The 20,418-nt window shown below is 46.2% G+C and overlaps 1 protein-coding gene across 1 annotated transcript in view; it reads right to left on the bottom strand.

Annotated features, from left to right (window-relative positions):
- The window catches only part of PDSS2 (decaprenyl diphosphate synthase subunit 2), a 358,375-nt gene extending 339,643 nt beyond the window's left edge, over positions 1-18,732 (bottom strand). Inside the window, exon 1 of the mRNA XM_077487165.1 lies at positions 18,651-18,732. The gene's annotated coding sequence lies outside the window, so the exon portion shown is untranslated. The remainder of the gene's footprint in view (positions 1-18,650) is intronic.
- Positions 18,733-20,418: the final 1,686 nt, after the last annotated feature.

The following is a 20,418-nucleotide window of genomic DNA, read 5'->3' as shown; positions in this document are numbered from 1 at the left end:
GGGGCGCGCGCGGCGCGCTCTGTGATCGGCGAGTCCGTGAGACTCGCCTGATCACCGATCCGTGTAAGGGGTCGATCCCGACCCCTTATCACGTGATCAGCTGTCAGCCAATGACAGCTGATCATGTGATAAAACGGAGCCGGTAATCGGCTAGTATTCCTCCTCGCGCTGTCAGCGCGAGGAGAAAAAAAAAAGCCGATCGCCGGCGGCCGTGTTCGGGACATCAGTCCCGATCACGGCCAGCAATTTAAACGGACACCTGCCCCCTGCCAGTGCCCACCTGCCACCCGCAGTGCCATCTTGAAATAAAGTAAGTGCCCCCCTGTCAGTGCCACCCAGCAGTGCCCATAGTGCCCACAGTGCCACCCAGCAGTGCCCACAGTGCCACCCAGCAGTGCCCACAGTGCCACCCACAGTGCCACCCAGCAGTGCCACCCACAGGGCCACCCAAAATCTGCCTCAAAGGTGCTGCACCCCAGTGCCGCCCATCAGTGCCCAGCAGTGCCGCCCATCAGTGCCCAGCAGTGCCGCCCATCAGTGCCCAGCAGTGCCACCTATCAGAGCCACCTATCAGTGCCACCTATCAGTGCCCATCAGTCCCATCTATCTGTGGTACCTATCAGTGCCCATCCGTGCCACCCATCCGTGCCACTTATCCGTGCCACCCATCCGTGCCATCTTATCTGTGCCCATCTTTGCCCATCAGTGCCGCCTTATCTGTGCCCATCGGTGCCGCCTTATCTGTGCCTATTAGTGCCGCCTTAACTATGCCTATCAGTGCCCACCAGTGCAGCCTATCAGTGCCCACCAATGCAGCCCATCAGTGCCCACCAATGCAGCCCATCAGTGCCCACCAATGCAGCCCATCAGTGCCCACCAATGCAGCCCATCAGTGCCCACCAATGCAGCCTATCAGTGCCGCCTAATCAGCGCACTTCAATGAAGGAGAAAAATGACCCGTTTGCAAAATTTTATAACAAACTATTAAAACATGATTTTTTTTTTTTTTTTTTTTGCATCTTTTTTTGTTTGTTTAGCAAAAAATAAAACTCCGAGCTGTAACTAAATACCACCAAAAGAAAGCTCTATTTGTGGGAAAAAAATGATAAAAATTTCATTTGGGTACAGTGTTGTATGCCCGCGCAATTGTCATTCAAAGTGCATCAGCGCTGAAAGCTGAAAATTGGTCTGGGACTGAGGGGGGTTTAAGTGCCCAGTAAGCAAGTGGTTAAAGAATTTACAAAAATCCGATTTTTTTTTTATTTAAATCTAATTTTTTTATATTTAAATCAGATTTTTATCACACTTATTTTAATAAAATGATTTTGGAATAAAAATCTAAAAAAATAAATCTAGAGATAGTTTTCTATTTAAGATACATTAATAATTGTATTTATTCAGCATGAAATGGAGCTTAGTTATGTAGCATGAGGCTGTATATTCTGCAATATTAAAATTTTTGGTAAACTTGTTCACTGAATCCAAGCTCTGTAAGCTGAGATAACATGCACAGGCAATGTTGTTTTAATTAAGTAAAATAATTTGATTAGTTCTCCAACTATGTGTGATTAACCTATTAACCTAAAATCTGTTCTGATATCGCTGTTTTACTAACCTGGCAGCTTATTATTCTAAATAGGAAACCTTAGTTTTGTTTGCAAATATTAAAGATTCTAACTACAAGCAACAATAAGTCCTTACACTTAAAGAGCACATGTCATTTCAGACCCATCATGGCAGCACCTGTTAGCGGGCATCCACTCACCTGCTGCCGCCACGTCTCCCTCACCTTTGTTGTATCACTGCCGCATCACCAGCCATTCCATTAAAGTGAATGGGACTGTCAGTGAGTTAACAGAGGGTCAGAGATGACAGTTGCTCTTTAAAAATTATGATTTAAATCAAGCCTTTTTACTAGCGATTTTAATCATGATTTAACCACTTAAGGACCAGAAGGATTAAATCCCTCTACTGGCAATTGCGAGGTCGTGTGATGCTGTACCCAAACAAAATTGATGTCCTCTTTTTTTCCACAAATAGAGCTTTCTTTTAGTGGTATTTGCGCTATAAACAAAAAAAAAAAAAAAAAAAAGAAGAGCGACAATTTTGAAAAATAAATACTTTTTAATTTTTGCTATAATAAATATCCCCCCAAAAATATTTAAAAAAATAATTTCTTCCTCAGTTTAGGCCATTATGTATTCTCATATTTTTTGGGGGGGAAAAAAACACTATAAGCGTCTATAAAATAGGTAATAGATTTATGGCATTATTATTATTTTTTTTTACAAGTAATGGCGGGGATCAGCATTTTTTGTGGGACTGCAACATTGCGGTGGACAGATCGGACACTTCTTACACTTCTTAGGCCGCGTACACACGCGCGGACTGTTTGCCCAACCTTGTTCGTCAAACAGTTTCGGCAAACAGTCCGCTCAAAATTTGCATGAGCGGACTTGCCCACACACGAGCGGACTGTTTGACGAACAAGGTTGGGCAAACAGTTCGCTCAACTTTTGAAATGAACGGACTCGCCCACGTAAGGAGGAGGCAAATCCGCCCATTTCGAGCGCGTGTACAGGTAGGCGGGGCCTGCGAAGGAGACGTCGCGGGCTCCGCCGCCTGGAATGGGCTTAAAGGGGAACCCCAACGCCGAAAAAAATCGGCGTGGGGGTTCCCCCCAAGTCCACACCAGACCCTTGTCCGAGCACGCTACCCGGCCGGCCAGGAAAGGGGGGCGAGCGAGCGCGCCCCCCCTCCTGAGCCGTACCAGGCCGCGTGCCCTCAACATGGGGGGTGCCTTGGGGAAGGGGGGGGCCGCGCGGCCCCCCCACCCCAAAGCACCTTGTCCCCATGTTGATGAGGACAAGGGCCTCTTCCCGACAACCCTGGCCGTTGGTTGTCGGGGTCTGCGGGCGGGGGGCTTATCGGAATCCGGGAGCCCCCTTTAAGAAGGGGGCCCCCGGATACCGGCCCCCCACCCTATGTGAATGAGTATGGGGTACAATGTACCCCTACCCATTCACCTGTGAAATAAAGTACAAAAAAAAACACAACACATGGAAAAAGTATTTTATTGCACAGCTCCGGGGGTCTTCCGTCTTCGGGGGTCTTCTCGCCGGACTCCTCCGCTATGTGTGTGTAGCTCTTTTACTAGCGGAGGAGTCCGGCTTTCTTCCTCCCCGCCGCCGGCCTCTTCTCCCGACTTCGGGGGTCTTGTCCCCCTCTTCGGTTCTTCTGCCGGGCCACCGCGCCTGGTCCGGTGGCCCGGTCTTCTGTCGCCGTCTTCCGTTCTTCTGTCGCCGCCTTCGGTTCTTCTGCCGGGCCACCGCGCCTTCTTGTAGCTCTTTTACAGGCGGTGGCCCGGTCTTCTGTCGCCGCTGTCGTCGTCGCCGCCGCCGCCGCCGCCTTCCGTTCTTGTTCTTCTTCTTGTTCTTCTTCTTCTCCTGGAGATGTTGACTCGACGAGCTCTCCGGCCGGAATGCCAGAGCCGCGCTGTGCGGTCACTTATATAGTGACAATGGGGCGGTGTCACATGGTATATGTCACATGGGTTGGTCACATGGTGACCCCGCCCCCTTACGATGTCATAGTCCCCATGTGACATCAACCCATGTGACCAACCCATGTGACATATACCATGTGACACCGCCCCATTGTCACTATATAAGTGACCGCACAGCGCGGCTCTGGCATTCCGGCCGGAGAGCTCGTCGAGTCAACATCTCCAGGAGAAGAAGAAGAACAAGAAGAAGAACAAGAACGGAAGGCGGCGGCGGCGGCGGTGACGACGACAGCGGCGACAGAAGACCGGGCCACCGCCTGTAAAAGAGCTACAAGAAGGCGCGGTGGCCCGGCAGAAGAACCGAAGGCGGCGACAGAAGAACGGAAGACGGCGACAGAAGACCGGGCCACCGGACCAGGCGCGGTGGCCCGGCAGAAGAACCGAAGAGGGGGACAAGACCCCCGAAGTCGGGAGAAGAGGCCGGCGGCGGGGAGGAAGAAAGTCGGACTCCTCCGCTAGTAAAAGAGCTACACACACATAGCGGAGGAGTCCGGCGAGAAGACCCCCGAAGACGGAAGACCCCCGGAGCTGTGCAATAAAATACTTTTTCCATGTGTTGTGTTTTTTTTTGTACTTTATTTCACAGGTGAATGGGTAGGGGTACATTGTACCCCATACTCATTCACATAGGGTGGGGGGCCGGTATCCGGGGGCCCCCTTCTTAAAGGGGGCTCCCGGATTCCGATAAGCCCCCCGCCCGCAGACCCCGACAACCAACGGCCAGGGTTGTCGGGAAGAGGCCCTTGTCCTCATCAACATGGGGACAAGGTGCTTTGGGGTGGGGGGGCCGCGCGGCCCCCCCCTTCCCCAAGGCACCCCCCATGTTGAGGGCACGCGGCCTGGTACGGCTCAGGAGGGGGGGCGCGCTCGCTCGCCCCCCTTTCCTGGCCGGCCGGGTAGCGTGCTCGGACAAGGGTCTGGTGTGGACTTGGGGGGAACCCCCACGCCGATTTTTTTCGGCGTTGGGGTTCCCCTTTAAGCCCATTCCAGGCGGCGGAGCCCGCGACGTCTCCTTCGCGGGCCCCGCCTACCTGTACACGCGCTCGAAATGGGCGGACTTTCCGAGCGGGAACAGTCCGCTCATTTCGAAAGTACAGCGGACAGGCCCACACACGGGCGGACTGTTCGCTCAAACACAGTTTCAGCGGACAGTTTTTCGGAATTTCCGAAAGACTTTGTCCGTCCAACTGTCCGCTGAAACTGTCCGCTGAAAGCCCACACACGAGCGGACTGTCCGCCCAAACACTGTTCAGCGGACAAGGTTGGGCGAACAGTCCGCCCGTGTGTACGCGGCCTCACACTTTCTTGGGACCAGTGACATTTATACAGCAATTAGTGCTATAAAAATGCACTGATTACTGTATAAATTACACTGGCAGGGAAGGGGTTAACACTAGTGGTGATCAAGGGGTTAAATGTGTTCCCTGGGGGGTGTTTTTAACTGTGGGGGAATGTACTGCCTGGAGAAAGAGAGATCGCTGTTCCTGATCACAAGGAACAGATGATGACTCTCCCCTCCCCTGTCAGAATAGGGATCTGTTTGTTTACATCGACAAATCTCCATTCTGGCTCTCTGTGGAGCGATCACGGGTGGCCGGCAGATAATGTGGCCACTAGTCACACGCATCGGCTCCGGTGCTACGCCCACTCTATCTATTGCACAAACTGAGCTACAGCAATTCGCTGAATAGAGCCAACCTGACGCAGTAAATTGACGGCGGCTGGTCGGCAAGTGGTTAAATTGACTTGATTTCATTCAAATCCATCCTAGTGTGGATGATACTGGAAATAGGCTTACTATGACTTACTTTGGCCTATTTGACTCCAAAAACAGATATACTGAAAGGAATGCATCAGTACAAGAACACTGAGTGTGTAACAGTGCAGTATCCTATCAGCTGTAGCAGATTATTTATGGATTTTTAAAACCAACCCTCCTAGGGTTTTCCCTTCTTCTTGGCTGAAAGTTCTGTTGTATGCAATTATGGTTTGTCAATGTATGGACCTTTTAAATTTAAACATAACAAATTGCGCTGGCAGATCCAGTGATAGCATCTTGTAAAAAACAACTAGATGAATTGTATACCGGTATAAATTTACATTGCCGCGCTTATAATGACAACCAATATTTATATAAGTGAGCCATTATATCCAAATAGGCAAGAAATAAAGTGTAAATGACAGTCCCAAATAAATCCAAGTCTGAATCCACCGCTGTGATAATAATAGTGAAAATATCTTGTGTAATCCAATGCTTGCAACACCCAAGTTATCATCACCTCCAATTAAGGGGACTCTTTAACGGAATCTTTGGACCCTTTGTATATAGAGTCAAATATGCATGTAAATGAACCACTTGTTGACCGCTATATGTATATATACACGCATATTTGCAAGTGGTTTACCAGGATTATGGCTAAAGAGATCAGACATAACCCCGGTATCACTATTTTGCAGTTGGCGGCCGGCTTTCTCATGAAACCATTTCAATCGGCTTAAAAGCCACAAGAATGGTTTCCCGAAACAGCGGGAGGGTACGTCCCACCCTCCTTCTGCTCGCCGGTGTTTCTTGGGCTTATTGTTTCCGCCGGTTCGCCCAAAAACCGCCCGATGGTGTGGCCGGCTGCTCCCATAAGCGATCAAACAGTAGATAGATAGAGCTTGAGCGCCTCTATATAGCTTTGGAGGACCAGAGCGATGTCATGATTTGAGCAAAAAATACTGATTTAAACTCGTAAACAAAATGTGCCAGAAAAAGGCTGGTGGGTAAGTGGTTAAATCTCATTGGCAAGGGATTCAATTTGAACACCGTCTCCAAGGTTCTAATATTACCTTTAATTTTTTAGACCGGATCCGCTGCTTATCCCTTTCAGTGCCACGGACTAGTTCACCATACAGTGTGGTGACCACAGCTGCCATTTTGTGCACCTATCAGAGGGTCCTGTGATCAGAGGGGTGGGACGTCACCGTACACAAGGTGTGCTCATAGACGGAGGAGGGAAGACTGAGGCATGGTGACCTACTCCGGGCCACTGGATGGGATAATAAGCAGATCTTGTCTGGAGACTTGGAGGTGATATTAGACCCCCACCCCTCTGGAGACTGTGCTCGAATTGGATCCCCTGCCAAAGAGATTTAATTTACATGTGTATTTGACTCTTTATATACAAAGGGTCCAAAGATTCCATTAAGAGTCCCCTTAATTGGAGGTGATGGCAAGATATTTTCACTATTATTACCACAGCGGTGGATTCAGACTTGAATTTAATTGGGACTGTCATTTACACTTTATTTCTTGTTTATTTGGATATAATGGCTGACTTATATTAATTTTGGTTGTCATAAGCGCAGCAATATAAATTTATACCGGTATACAATTAATCTAGTTGTTTTTTGCCAGCTGCTATCACTGGATCTGCCAGCATGATTTCTGTTATGTTTAAATTTAAAAGCCCCCCTTAATTGGAGGTGACAGTGCACTTGGGTGTTGCAAGAATTGGATTACACAAGATTTTTCACTTTTTTTAAATTTCTGGTACATTTGGATATAGGCTCACCTATATCAATTTTTGGTTGTCACTATAAGCGCGGCAATTTGAATTTACAATGTATGGACCACTTTTGTCAAGAATCTGTTCATCACAAATATAAATCCTAAGACATTGATGGGTGTAAAAGTTGGTGGTTATGTGCAGGTTTGATTATCTCAGATTTCTACACCTAAGGACACATTACATGCACTTGTTTTACTTTCCTTTTTCACACAACCACATATCCACCTTCCCTTCCCCATAGCTGCATTTAGATGACAGGAGCAAAGAAAAGCTCTCAGAACTTCCAGGTACGACAGCGATGGAGCCTGGTCTTTCATGCACCAAGCGCTGTCACACTGGAGCAGAGAGAAATTCCTTCAAGAGCAAGCTTGGGGGGGGGGACGACATTGACAGGGGAGGATTTCTACTAGCAGAAGAGGAATCAGCACAAGGAATAGATCCTACTGACTTATGTCCCTTGAGCTGATTTTTCTTTTAGCTCCACTTGGCTTTAAAGAAAAACTCAGGCCTCACCTTTTTTGGTCCCATCTGGCCCTCCTTCGGTTTTTGGTGGAAGACTTTCATTTTTTCCCTCCCCAATGTGTGCCTCTGAATTTTTATTGAAGGGCATTGCAGGAGACACAATTCCTGTCTTAGCAACGCCCTGCCTCCCACAACACCAATGAACTGTCACAGACCCATTTTTTATGGTCACAGCTACTGCAACTTCTATGGCGCATACAACTTCCATAATGCCAGCTTAATCCTTTTTGCATTTCAAACAAACAATATAGCAAATACAGTGGGTGTCTATTCCAAAAATATAAGCACAATATTTAATGAGCTGTTGTGGCAAGCGGAAAGCTCACTATGCTTACATTACTTTTGCATAGTTGCCACCACTCCAGGAAAAAGCGTATATACACTTTCCTGCAAAAAAAAAAAAGTCAGTGGACTGCAAATTGTGTACTGGCTCCTTCCTGGCAGGACATTACATGGTACATGTGAATTGGAGCATAATTTGCAAAACAGAAGGAAGCTTGTTCTACAAACTGCTGTAAAACATGTATAACTGAAAGTGTACATGAACATTGGAGATGTGTTTACAATGATATAAACAAAAAAAGAAAAGAAAATGGTGTCCCCGGAACGGGGCTTTTTGCCAGCAAAGTTTAACCTGTGTAATATAAATAACATTGACATGTAGAAAAGTAAACTAATATTGTAAATATTTATTAATAATAAAAAGAGGATAAAATGGGTCACGCAGTAGTCAAGGACTGAGCTCCACAAATTAGGTAAAAATGTATAGTATTACATGTATGAACAGAAATACACATATACATAGAATTGTGATGCTTGAAACATAGTATCAGTACAGTAAGAGATATATGCGTGTAGATAGTAAAAACCCTTTACGCGTTTCAACCCTCCCAGGGGTCTTCTTCAGAAGGTTACTATCTATTTATGAAAGAATAGAGAAAAGACAAGCATAAATATATATCACAATACATGATGCACTGTGTTGTACTAAAAATAATCTGTTGTAGACAGAGTATATATCAAAACATTGTAAGATTACACAGTTAACAATCAAGCGATACATATTGTAACAATAAATACCTATATTGATCACAAAAGAAATCCTCTTTCAAAGGACCGGACAGGGTTCCGTACATTCTCCCATGGTCTTCATAGATGTGCCGACCTTATGCAGATGGAAAAAGTGGCTGGCTCTGCCCGGACAAAGGGGGAAAGAGCAAGGAAAATGGATCCAAAGGGGTAAAAAAGCTTACAAGGGATCACATCACTGTTACCACCTCCAAAACATAATAATGGAGGAAGGTATGGGTATGGGTAAGCGGGATTAGGAGAGAGGGCAACCTACAGGAAAAGAAAGAATATAAGACATGGGTATATATATATATATATATATATATACACATGTATATATGAAGAGGGGCCCTATTTAGAAAGCTATCACCTCTGTATAGAGAGATAGGACATGCCCGCATGCAGTGTCAATAGTATACACATGTCTAGGATACGCATATGTCAAGTGAATCCTGCCATTTCAGAGTGGAATATTTCACTCGGTTAGGGTGTAAGCAAATGCCCAAGGAAAACCCCAAAGAGAAGACCAACGCCAAACCAAGACACCATGTACAGCGAAAGTGGGAAAGGGGGGGAAGAGTGGAAAATTGAAAAGGGAAAAGAAGCAGAGACGGAAAGGGAGGTGAAGTGGCTGCGAACACGTGCCAAACAAAACTACAAGAATGAACCAACAGTGAACGTAACTGAAGAAAAAAGTGAATGGGGAAAGAAAGTGAAGTGGTGTAGCAGCTTCAGAATATCACAACGTGACCACAGTAGTGCAAAAAGTAAAATAATGTATATATACCTATAGCCAATTTCCAATGGGTCCACATTGGACAATAGAGCCAAAAAGAAAACACTCAAATAATGAGTGGTAAAGTGACTTGGAAGTGGTGACCTTTATAGTACAGCCCTTCACATTAATATGTTTCCATAGGGCCAGAGTGGTCTTAAGTCTGCAAATAGACAAGAGATAGTCTTATACTCCTGCCGACAGAACTATATATAGTGCAATAAAATGAGTGGAACAGCATAGAATAAAAGAACCCAAGGACTTACCCAGTTGCGTGAAAGCAGTGTGCGTGTGCTCCTGTGGATGAGGAAGTGATGTGCAGTGTGAGGGGGTGGAATATAAGTAGCCCAGGTTGGGTTGATGGATCAATCAGAAGTCTCCACCTGTTAACCCATAACCACTTTTGGTCGCCTAGAAAACGACCGGATGTGGTCCCCTCGGCGTTCCGGAAATGACTCTCCTGATAAGGCGGGAGAGTACACGGTAGCGTCGCACCGGCGTGACGTGGGTGCGTCGCGTCGTACGCGCGGAACGCGCGTGCGCAGTGAGGCCACCAGTCCGATACCGTTCGGAATGCCGCCGACCAGAAATTATTGTCCCGGGTGGACGGGCAGCGCTCACCCGTTCGTACCCCGGGACTTAATGGGGAGAGGCAAGCGCGCGCCACTGCCACTCCCCTCTTCTGGTCGTGAAGCCCTACCCCATTGGTCCATCCAATCGACATAGATAAGGATGGGAGATGACCTCACATGGCACCATCTAGTGGAGAAAAATGGGAAAACATAACCGGACCCTCCGTAGTACAGCATAAGGGATAGTAAATCCAAAAACAGTATATTTTTTGATAGCAACATGTCACAAGTAAAGAATAACAATAAATAAACATAAATGAAAAACATTTCATAATAAGCATGTAATCTACAGGTAAACTGGGCACACAGAAGGAGAGATCTACTGGTTAGTGTATAAAAATATGACAGACTAGTGATCATGGGGCACGGAGTTGTATACTGCACCAATGCATCATACACATGCACATACAGCCCATCAACACCAAAAAGGTGAGCGGGAGCAGGTGGAATGCACCCATTCCAAAGAGAGATGGGGTGCATGAGCATGCGGCATGTATAGCATGCCATGCATACATGCAGTGCAACCGGCCAAACATATGTGCCCCACAGGACCCACATACGAAAAACAAGAGGTGAATAGGTCTGCAAGGAAGTCAAAACCAAAGACACAACAGTATATTGCAGGGACGACATGGAAAACACATGGCTAATCCGCAGTGTGTCATTGTGTTTTGCCAGAGGTGAAACCCTTTAGAAATGGAGCAAACGATATGGCTTCATTCAGGCCTGGGGAAACGGTAGCATTGAGCTTAAAGATCCATCCCTGTTCGAGTTGGAGAAGGGTCTTATTCCAATCTCCCCCTCGAACAGGGATGTGTATACGATCTAAAGCTACAAAGGAAATAGCGGGCATCTTATAGTCATGTGTAGTTACTACATGTCGTCCAAGGGGTACATAAAAGTTACCAATCTCCATGTGGTAAATGTGCTTGGCCATCCTTTTATGTAGTTCCAACTTGGTTTTGCCTACATAGTACGACCCACATTCGCACTCCATGAGGTACACAACCCCACGTGTTTGACAATTGGCGAAGTGGGATGGACGAAATGTTCGACCATTTGGGAGTTGGAAGATTTTATCCCGTTTAATGTACTTGCAGGTAGAGCAGTGCCCACAGGGAAAGGATCCCAAAACTGAGCAATGCGCTGCTCGTCTTGCTTCATCTCTATATTCACTTTGCACTAGTTTGTCGCGAAACGAAGTAGCGCGTTTGTGGGTAATTAGAGGCTGTTTCGACACTAGTTTGCCAATTTTATGGTCATCTTTCAGAATAGACCAATGTTTTTGGATAATATGACGAATCAAGGCATGTTGCTTGGAATAACGAAGAACGATCCTGGCAAAATGCCTAACAGGGTCGTTCTTCGCTGCCCCAGGGTGTAAAAGATTGTTACGGGATTGGGCCAGTGCTCGATTATACGCTTTGCGCAGACATACCCGACTATAGCCGCGGGCTAAAAGTCTTGTCTGTAGTTGGGCAGCTTCGGCCCTAAAAAGGGCATCATCCGAACAGTTCCTGCGCAACCGCAGGTACTGGCCATAAGGTATGGACTTCTTAAGATTTATTGGATGGAAGCTGTCTGCGTGAAGTATAGTGTTCCCGGCGGTATCCTTACGATACAGGGTAGTGAAAATTGAATTAGTAGGAGAACGCCCAATTTTTATGTCCAGAAAGGTGATCGAATGAGGACTATAAGAAATTGTGAATTTTAAATTATATTCATTTTCGTTGATTAGGGTCATGAATTCGAGTAGCTGATCCTCCGTGCCCTTCCATATGACGAGAATATCGTCGATGTATCGCCGCCATAGACAAATATGGCGCGTAAAATCGGCGAACCTCTCGCCAGACAGGAGGGATTTCTCCCACTCCCCCAGGTACAGGTTGGCGTAGGCCGGTGCACAACAAGTGCCCATGGCCACGCCCTGCACCTGGAGGTAGTGGGAGTTGTTAAATACAAAATAATTATGATGCAGGATATACTCCAAACCCTGTATGATGAAATCACTCAGGGTCTGGTCATATAATTCCCTATGTTGTAAGATGTTGTAGATAGCTTCAATCCCTTTGATGTGGGGTATTGAGCTATAGAGGGCTTCTACATCAATTGCTACTAACCAAGCATTGGTCGGTAATATCATATTCTCAATGATCTGCAAAAGATGTATGGTATCCTTTACGAATGACGGCATCTCCATCACAAGGGGTTGCAGGAAAGAATCGATTAACTTGCTAAGGTTCTCGGTTAACCCCCCCCTACCGGAAATTATGGGTCTCCCGGGTGGACGAGATGGATTCTTGTGGATTTTAGGAAGGCAGTAAAAGGTTGCTTCTATGGGAAACTTGGTGTTGATGAAAGAGTATTGGTCTCTGGTGATACTACCCGTCTGTAATGCACCATCAATCAATTGATAAAATTGTTGATGGTAAGTAAGTATTGCCCTGGTTGGGATCACCTTATACCAATCCGTATTGTCCAGTATGGCCTGGCACATGTTGAGATAATCGGAGTTATCCATCAACACCACGTTTCCCCCCTTATCCGAAGGTTTGATGGTGATATTTACATTGTTCCCCAATGATTGAATAGCTCTGTATTCATCACTGCTTAAATTGGCGGGATAGGTGTGCTTACGACGAAGTTTAGAAATATCATTTAGCACCTGTTTGACAAAGATTTCAATGCATGGATTTAGGTTTAACGGGGGAAAGGAGCCTGATGGTTTTTTCAGGGATGAATGACATTTCACCTGATCAGTATTACTCCCTAGGAGAGACTCCAAGTCAACTCGATCAATTAGATCCAGAGTGTTATTTTCCTCATAGAGCAATGTCAGATCTCGTAGAGCTCTAAGTTCTCTCATGCCTAATTTAGGCATCTCATGGTCCTCAACATCTACATCCACCTTCGCATGCAAGCTCTGAAGAAGGAGCCTGCGTGCGAAGAGTTGGATATCAGTTGTCACTTCAAAAATGTCATATTCCTCCTCTGGACAGAAAGTAAGTCCTCGCGACAGTACACTTGTCTCTATTGGGGTCATGCTATACGAGGACAAATTAATTACACTCATAAATTTTGTGGGATTCTGGTGACAAACATGTCCAGATTGCCCAGTCCCCTGTTGTTCGGGGGAAGGGGAGACCCCCGTATGGCATTTAAAGTATTAGATTTTGTCTCAGATGTAGGTTCAATAGCATTCAAATCTCCCTTCGGGCATAATATGTTAGTCACATCACAGGTGACTGGTCTATTATCGTGCCCAACAGGGGATTCATTGGCAAGTCTGGTTCCAGTGGAAATCGGTATCGGGACCTGTTTGGTGTTAGATTCTAACTGGGTCTCCCCCCCGGTGTTACGTTTCTTTTTCTCTTTGTCAGGTGAATCCTTATTATAGTTTCTTTTGGCTTTCCTTCGTCCCTTATTTGGTGCAGTGGATTTCAGATGGCCACTGGGTGCATTGTTAGATTGTGATGCACCCATTGCCTTATTGTGGGTATGTTTAATTGAACTCCCTCTTGGGGTGGATAAGTTCATATTCCATTTATAGGCCCGACCTTCAGAGAAGATCGACTTATCCCTCCAGAATTTGGTTTCCTTTTTACGTAAAATATCACGATTGAAGGTCTGTAGGCCTTCATTCAATTTGGTGCGCAGATCCAAGAACCGTGCACTATGCGAAAAGGGTTTTAGAGCAATTTCCAAATTATTGATCTCCCCATCAAGGGTTACCATTTGTCTATTATATTCCCTTATTAAGATGGTCATCATTTGTTGGGAGCATGTTTTTAGATTCTCTTCCCATTCAATCCTACATTCATTACCGATATGTTCCATATTTGGAAAGATTTGGACCCGAAGTCCTAAGGGGTTAATATTATTATCAATGTATCTCTCGAAGGATTTTATATGCCAAAACAATGCCGACTTCTTCTCTAGCACTTAGGTGAATTTAACAAAAAGAGTGGAGATCTCAGTTTCCACTCGATCACCGTTTTCAAATTCAGTCTCATAGCTGGACATTAGATGGTTCCAATCATCACCCTGGAAGCTATTCATATTATCAACAAGCGAAAAACAACGATAAGGAATTATACAAAATACAAATATGCCAAGTAGAGCTCAAGTCCCAAAACCTCTTGCGTTACCGAATGTCTAGTGTTTACAATGATAAGGGCTCATTCACACCGTAAGCATTGAGCGCACTGCACAGGCTTGCCAAACACAGTCCCAATGCATAGATAAATCAATCTGCCTTGAATTCCAATTCACACCACTGTACTGTAGTGGTTTGGTCTGGGCAAAAAAGGAGGACATGCTGCTATTTTATTTTTATTTTGTGACATACACAGCAACGCAACCCGCAGCAGTGAATAAAGATTAATGAAATGTCACTTTGTGACATTTTAATAAAGTTGAAAAAGAAACAGTTAAACAGTGCAACGTGTCTTATGATGTATTGGCACCATTCCCTTAAGAGTCCATTCACACAGGGGCAACTTTGGATCCAACTTGAAGTCCTCCAAAGTTGCCTCAAGTCGGCAACATGATAAAATCAATGTAAGTGAATGAGAGCCGTCTTAATGTACACTACAATAAGTCGCTCCGACTTCAGAAAAGGTTCCTGTACTACTTCAATCCGACTTCTAGGCAACCCATTGATTTCAATGGAAGTTGCCTCCAAGTCGGATCCCCTGTCTTAACTGAAGCAACTTTCCAGGAAGTAAAATTTGTTTTCTAGGCAAACCCCTCCCTCCCACAGAGCTGATTATTATGGCCACTGGCAAAGTCCCCTGTCCTGGAGGCAACTTCAAGTTACCTTGTAAGTTGCCTCAAGTCGTGCTGTGATTCATACTCAAGTCGTGTCCAAGTTACCTCCCAAAGTCTCGCTGGAAGTCGTGTTGCCCCTGTGTGAATGGACTACATGCATCTCAGTATACTGGACAAGCCCTAAAGCTTCATTCACACTGGCAGTGACATACATGTGCTTATAGTACATTTCTAAACACCTATAAATGCATGGAATGGTTTTAATTGGTAGAATTCACACTATGCCATTACCTGCATTTAGTTTAGTCCCATTTACACCAACACATGAAGATGTATAAAGGAAATAGAACATTAGAAAATACCAACTTTTGACATTTTAATAAAGTACGCACAAAAAAAAAAAAGATATCTGCAGCTATTACCTTTTGTACCACCCCCTCCCTTTTAGTATGTAAGCTCTACGAGCAGGGCCCCTACTGTACCTTTTGTATTGAACTGTACTGTAACTGTGTTGTCTGCCCTATACATTGTAAATCGCTGCGTAAACTGTTGGCGCTATATACATCGTGTATAATAATAATTATATATATATATATATATATATATATATATATATATATATTAGTGTTATGCACATCATCACCACTGCCTTCATGCTGCACACTAGTGGTTGTGTTCTAACGCAGCTGCTGGTTTAAACAAGCCCTTAAAGTGGAACTAAAGGAAAAACATTTTTCTTTCCCATTTCAGATCAGGGGCGTAACTATAGGGGGTGCAGCAGTCGCGACCGCAACCGGGCCCTGTGATGCAGGGGGCCCATGCAGCCCCCTCTACATATGGCCAGCAGCAGCATAGGCAGCTAGGGGTACCAGTGCACCATGCACACGGGTGGCTGGAGGTGGAGAGTGACTAGCAGAGCTCCATGCTCGACTATCGCACTGGCCGCTCTTTAGTTGTGCATTCCCCGCATGACCTGTGTCCTCAGCCGGCTCCTCAGAGTACCCCTATCCTGTTCCATGCATTGCCGCTCAGTCCGATGTCTGTTCTCCCCAGCCAGAGTCCCCCCCCCCCAGGTCCGGCCCACACTGCACTGCATACTTCTCCCGGGTAAACAAACTTTAAGCACACAGATGCAGTGCAGCCCTATGAGAGCCGGCTCCCCGGAGGACACTGCAGGACTGTCTGCCAGGCCCCCTCCTCCCCCGTCATACACAGATGATGAAAGGTCTTTCTGGGAGATATGCTGATCGCCCATCCAGCACACTGGATGGAGCCCAGGCCAACATGGATGAGTGCACAGCCTACAGCTTGGTCATGGTGAGTGAGAGGACCCCATCCCCCACACACCATTACATACCCCCTCCCTCTCCCCCTGGGGACAGGGACCCCTTCTTACGTGGGGACAGGGACCCCCACCTCCCCTGGGGACCGGGACCCCTTCTCACCTGGGGGCAGTAACTTCATCTGCCCTGGAGAAAAGGACCTCATCTCTTCTGGGGACAGGGACCCCATCCTGCCTAGGGACAGTCCCCCAATGGGGCACCTAAAAATTAAAAAAAAATTATAAAAAAAAAAAACTAATGATGCCAGTGGTGGAACTACAGGGCTCACAAAGGTCATACCTGTGACCACGCCCTGGAGTTCCACCGCCAGACTCGAAGGGAAGGGCCCTGGCTGGGGTTCAGGGGGGCCCTTCATGGTTTCTTGCATCGGGGCCCTGAAGGTTCTAGTTACGCCACTGTTTCAGATAGTGTAAGGGCTGGTTCATGCTTGTGAAGAGCCAAGTTTTTCTGCATGCACTCACACAAGTGTCACATTTTTGAGTGTTTCTATGTGCATTTTGAGCATTTGTGTACTGCGTTTTTAAGGCCCTTTCAGGTCTGCCTGTCAGTTTTTCAGGCGGACCTGATAGGCGCCTCCATTCACTCCTATGGAGCTGACGGATGTCAGTGGTGACATGTCCACTGACACCCGTTGCTATCCGATCCTGTCCGTGAAATCCAGACGGACAGTGACCCGATTTTCCATCTGTCTGGCGGATCGGAAGAAAACAGATTGGATGAAAACGGACCACCTATCTCCCCATAGAGGAGAGCAGGACTCTGACAGGTCCATCTCAGTACAGTGAGCGGAGACAGGCCTGTCATCCACCTGCTCAGTGGGAACGCTTGAATCAAGTGCTTTCATGCATTTCTATGGAACAAAAAAAATGCTTAAAAAATGCACCAATCTGCCGAATTCAAGCTACAGAACTTTTTTTAAGCTTTAAGTGTTTGGCTTCACGCGATTTGTAGTGCAGATGTGAACCATCTTCATAGAGAATAATTGCTTTTTTTTCCTCCTTCAGTGTTTTGGTGCTTCAAGCGACAAAATGGTGTGAATGGGGCCTTGCAGAGACTAACCACAAAGTTACCTGCACATTCCCGAGGGTCTTTTCACACTGGAGCTCCTTTGCCTTACTGAAACACACCTTTCCAGTGTGATGAAAGTGCTTGAACATTATTCCGCTTCAAATGTTTTTCCATGTTTTGAAAAGTCCTGCCAGCAGCATCATTGGTGTGCTTTTGAAAAGCACACCTTCCACTGTAACTCAATGGGAATACATCAAAAAACACATTTAGAAGAAAAAAAAATGTATCAAAAACACATCTGTGGTGCGTTTTTGGAGTCACGTGTCCTAGTTTCACAGGTGCATCCTGGGAATCAGGAATCCAGAGATGCACCAAAAACACATAAAAAATGTGATATAAGCATAAACTGCATTTTTTTAATGCGCCAGTGTGAAAGGGTCCTTAGGGCCCATTCATACCAGATGCAGCGGGATGCATTTTTGACTACACCCCAATTGCATAGACAGTCCAAAATCCAGGATATCCTATGGGCATAGTTCGCACTATTGCAGTGCAAGAAAAGTACAGCAAGCTGCATTTTTCTGCACACAAAAGCCTGAAGAAGACGGAAGTGATCTAAAGGAGAAGTCCAGCCTGGGCTCATTTAGCTGGGCTACTCCTGTTTCACAGGAGTGCAATTAGTTGTGCACTTGTGACCCATTTTCAGCAGAGTGGGCTGACATATGCTCTCTGCTGTCACTGGAATCAGTCCAGGGATGTTATTCTGACAATAAAGTCTGGATCCACCAGCTATCTGGACTGATGCCTGTCTCAGCCTGTCAGCGAGCCGCTGAGAAAGGGACTCTCCCCGCCCCTCCACAGCTCAGCGCTCCAGTAAGTAAGCGGGGGGGCGCAGAGAGCTGTTGATTGGCAGGCAGCAGCTCTCTGCTCTGGGAGGTGAGAGAAGCAATCCATCTACGATGTTCGATCGCTCGGCAATCAGTGCAGAGGTGCCAGGGGACAGATGCACCATCGGTTCAATGCATCGCAAATGAATGCAAACGTGTGTCAAATGCATGTTACAGTGCATGCAAAAATTCAGTTTCTGGTGTTAATGGTTCCTTAGGCTTTCTGTACACTGGTAACACCCAGGACACAAGCTGTGTAACACTGACATACACAGCAATGGGGATGTATTGTGATGTCACAGATCACTATATACAAGGACATCAGTAGTACTGCAAACACATGATTGGTTGTACACACGTGACACAATGACCTCTCATTGCTCCCTGGTGCACACACTTAGGGAAAGCGCGGACTTCATTCACTTTCACTTCACCTCTGACAGCCAACCATATAGAGGAGAGGACACACACATTGAGAACGACCACCAACTACACTAAATACTAGCATCACTCTACAACTCACCGTGCTCACCGCGCATGCGCCCCCCGTCACACGAAGTGACGCGAGATGAAGATCTTCTGCCGACACACTCGGGATCTTGCCGCACTTCCGTGTAGCACAAGGCGCATGCGTCATGTGGTTCTGGTCAGAGCGAACGCAGGAGAGAGAGTGTTCTGTAGGAATTGCGACAAGGGAATGACAGCAATAAAATGGCAAAGAGCTGAAACAAAGTCGTTTAAGACAAAAGAATATAAGAATAAATAAGGAGAGAAAAGAGATAGGAAGAGAGTAAACTTGTCAAAAATAATGTGCTTGGTAATGTTTAACCACTTCAATACCAGGCAGTTAAGACACCTGCCTGCCCAAGCCAATTTTCATCTTTCAGTGCTGTCACAATTTGAATGAAAATTGCGCGGTCATACTACACTGTACTCAAACAAATTTTTTATCATTTTGTTCCCACAAATAGAGCTTTCTTTTGGTGGTATTTGATCATCTGCAATTTTTATTTTTTTTGCGAATAAAAAAAGACCAAAAATTTTGAAAAAAAACTTCCTGTTACATTTTTTTGTTAATAAGTATGTTTTCATCTTCAATGATGGGCACTAATATGGCTGCACTGACGGGCACTGATAAGGCAGCACTGATGGGCACCGATGAAGTGGCGCTGATAGGCAGCACTAATGGACACTCATAGGCAGCACTGATGGGCACTGATAGGTGGCATTGCTGGGTATAACTTAATTATTATGCTACACAATAAGCCAGTCAGTGGCCATATGCGGGCACTGATTGGCACAGATTTGGCATTTTTTTGCACATGTGGATGGCCATGGGGGATGTACCTGGCCATCCACATGTTATGTGCCTCACTGGTGGTCCTGGCGGCTTCCCTGGTGGTCCAGTGTGGTCATCCAAGGGGGGGGGGGGGCTGTGCTGATAAACAATCAGCGCAGACCCCCTGTCAGGAGAGCCGCCGATCGGCTCTCCTCTACTCGCGTCTGTCAGATGCGAGTGAGGAAAAGCCGATCACCGGCTCTTCCTGTTTACATCGTGATCAGCCGTGATTGGACATGGCTGATCACGTGGTCAGAGGCTCTTTACCGAGATCGCTGTAGCTTTGTGTCAGCACCGATTGCTGCGATGCACTTGGGCGCGCGCCGGCTGTTATCCTGAAGGACATCATATGACGCCCAGTCAGGATAACCACTGCCCGGCCATCATTTTGCTATAGGCCGGGCAGGAAGTGGTTAACCATCTCAATACTGGGCTCTTTCACCTCCTTCCTGCCTGTCACACTTTGAATGACAATTGCGCAGTCATGCAACAATATATTCACTAGGGTGACCATATTTCCAAACTGACATTGAGGGACACCCTCCCCCCCCCCCTTCCCAAAAAAATATTATTTCAAAACCCTCACCGACAATGGAATCTGTCACTAATTTCCCTCCTGCGTGGCTAACTGGCTATCTCTACCATAGAATGTGGTCCCCAACCCTTTTTTGCATGGGGGACCGGTTTCATGGAAGGGGGGGGGGCATGTAGTCTTTGGGTTGACAGGGAATGGCTGATGTTAGCACTTAAATCATCCTGATACGGTGTCAGGATGATCAAATCACATTGTTTCTATTACTACATTGTAATATATAATGAAATAGTTCAACTCACCATAATTCAGAATCAGTGGGAACTAGGGTTGTCACCTCACCCCTTTAAACCTGAACACATAATAATTACACAGGTTCTGTGGCTGATTAAAGGTGGTAATTAAACTCAGTGCTTTACC

Source organism: Lithobates pipiens, unplaced genomic scaffold, assembly GCF_037356315.1.
Source record: "Lithobates pipiens isolate NorthernLeopardFrog02 unplaced genomic scaffold, aLitPip1_a1.2 Scaffold_18, whole genome shotgun sequence".
NCBI classification, from domain to species: Eukaryota; Metazoa; Chordata; class Amphibia; order Anura; family Ranidae; genus Lithobates; species Lithobates pipiens.
The sequence above is the reverse complement of the archived record's forward strand: the minus strand, read 5'-3'. Positions and strand labels throughout refer to the sequence as shown.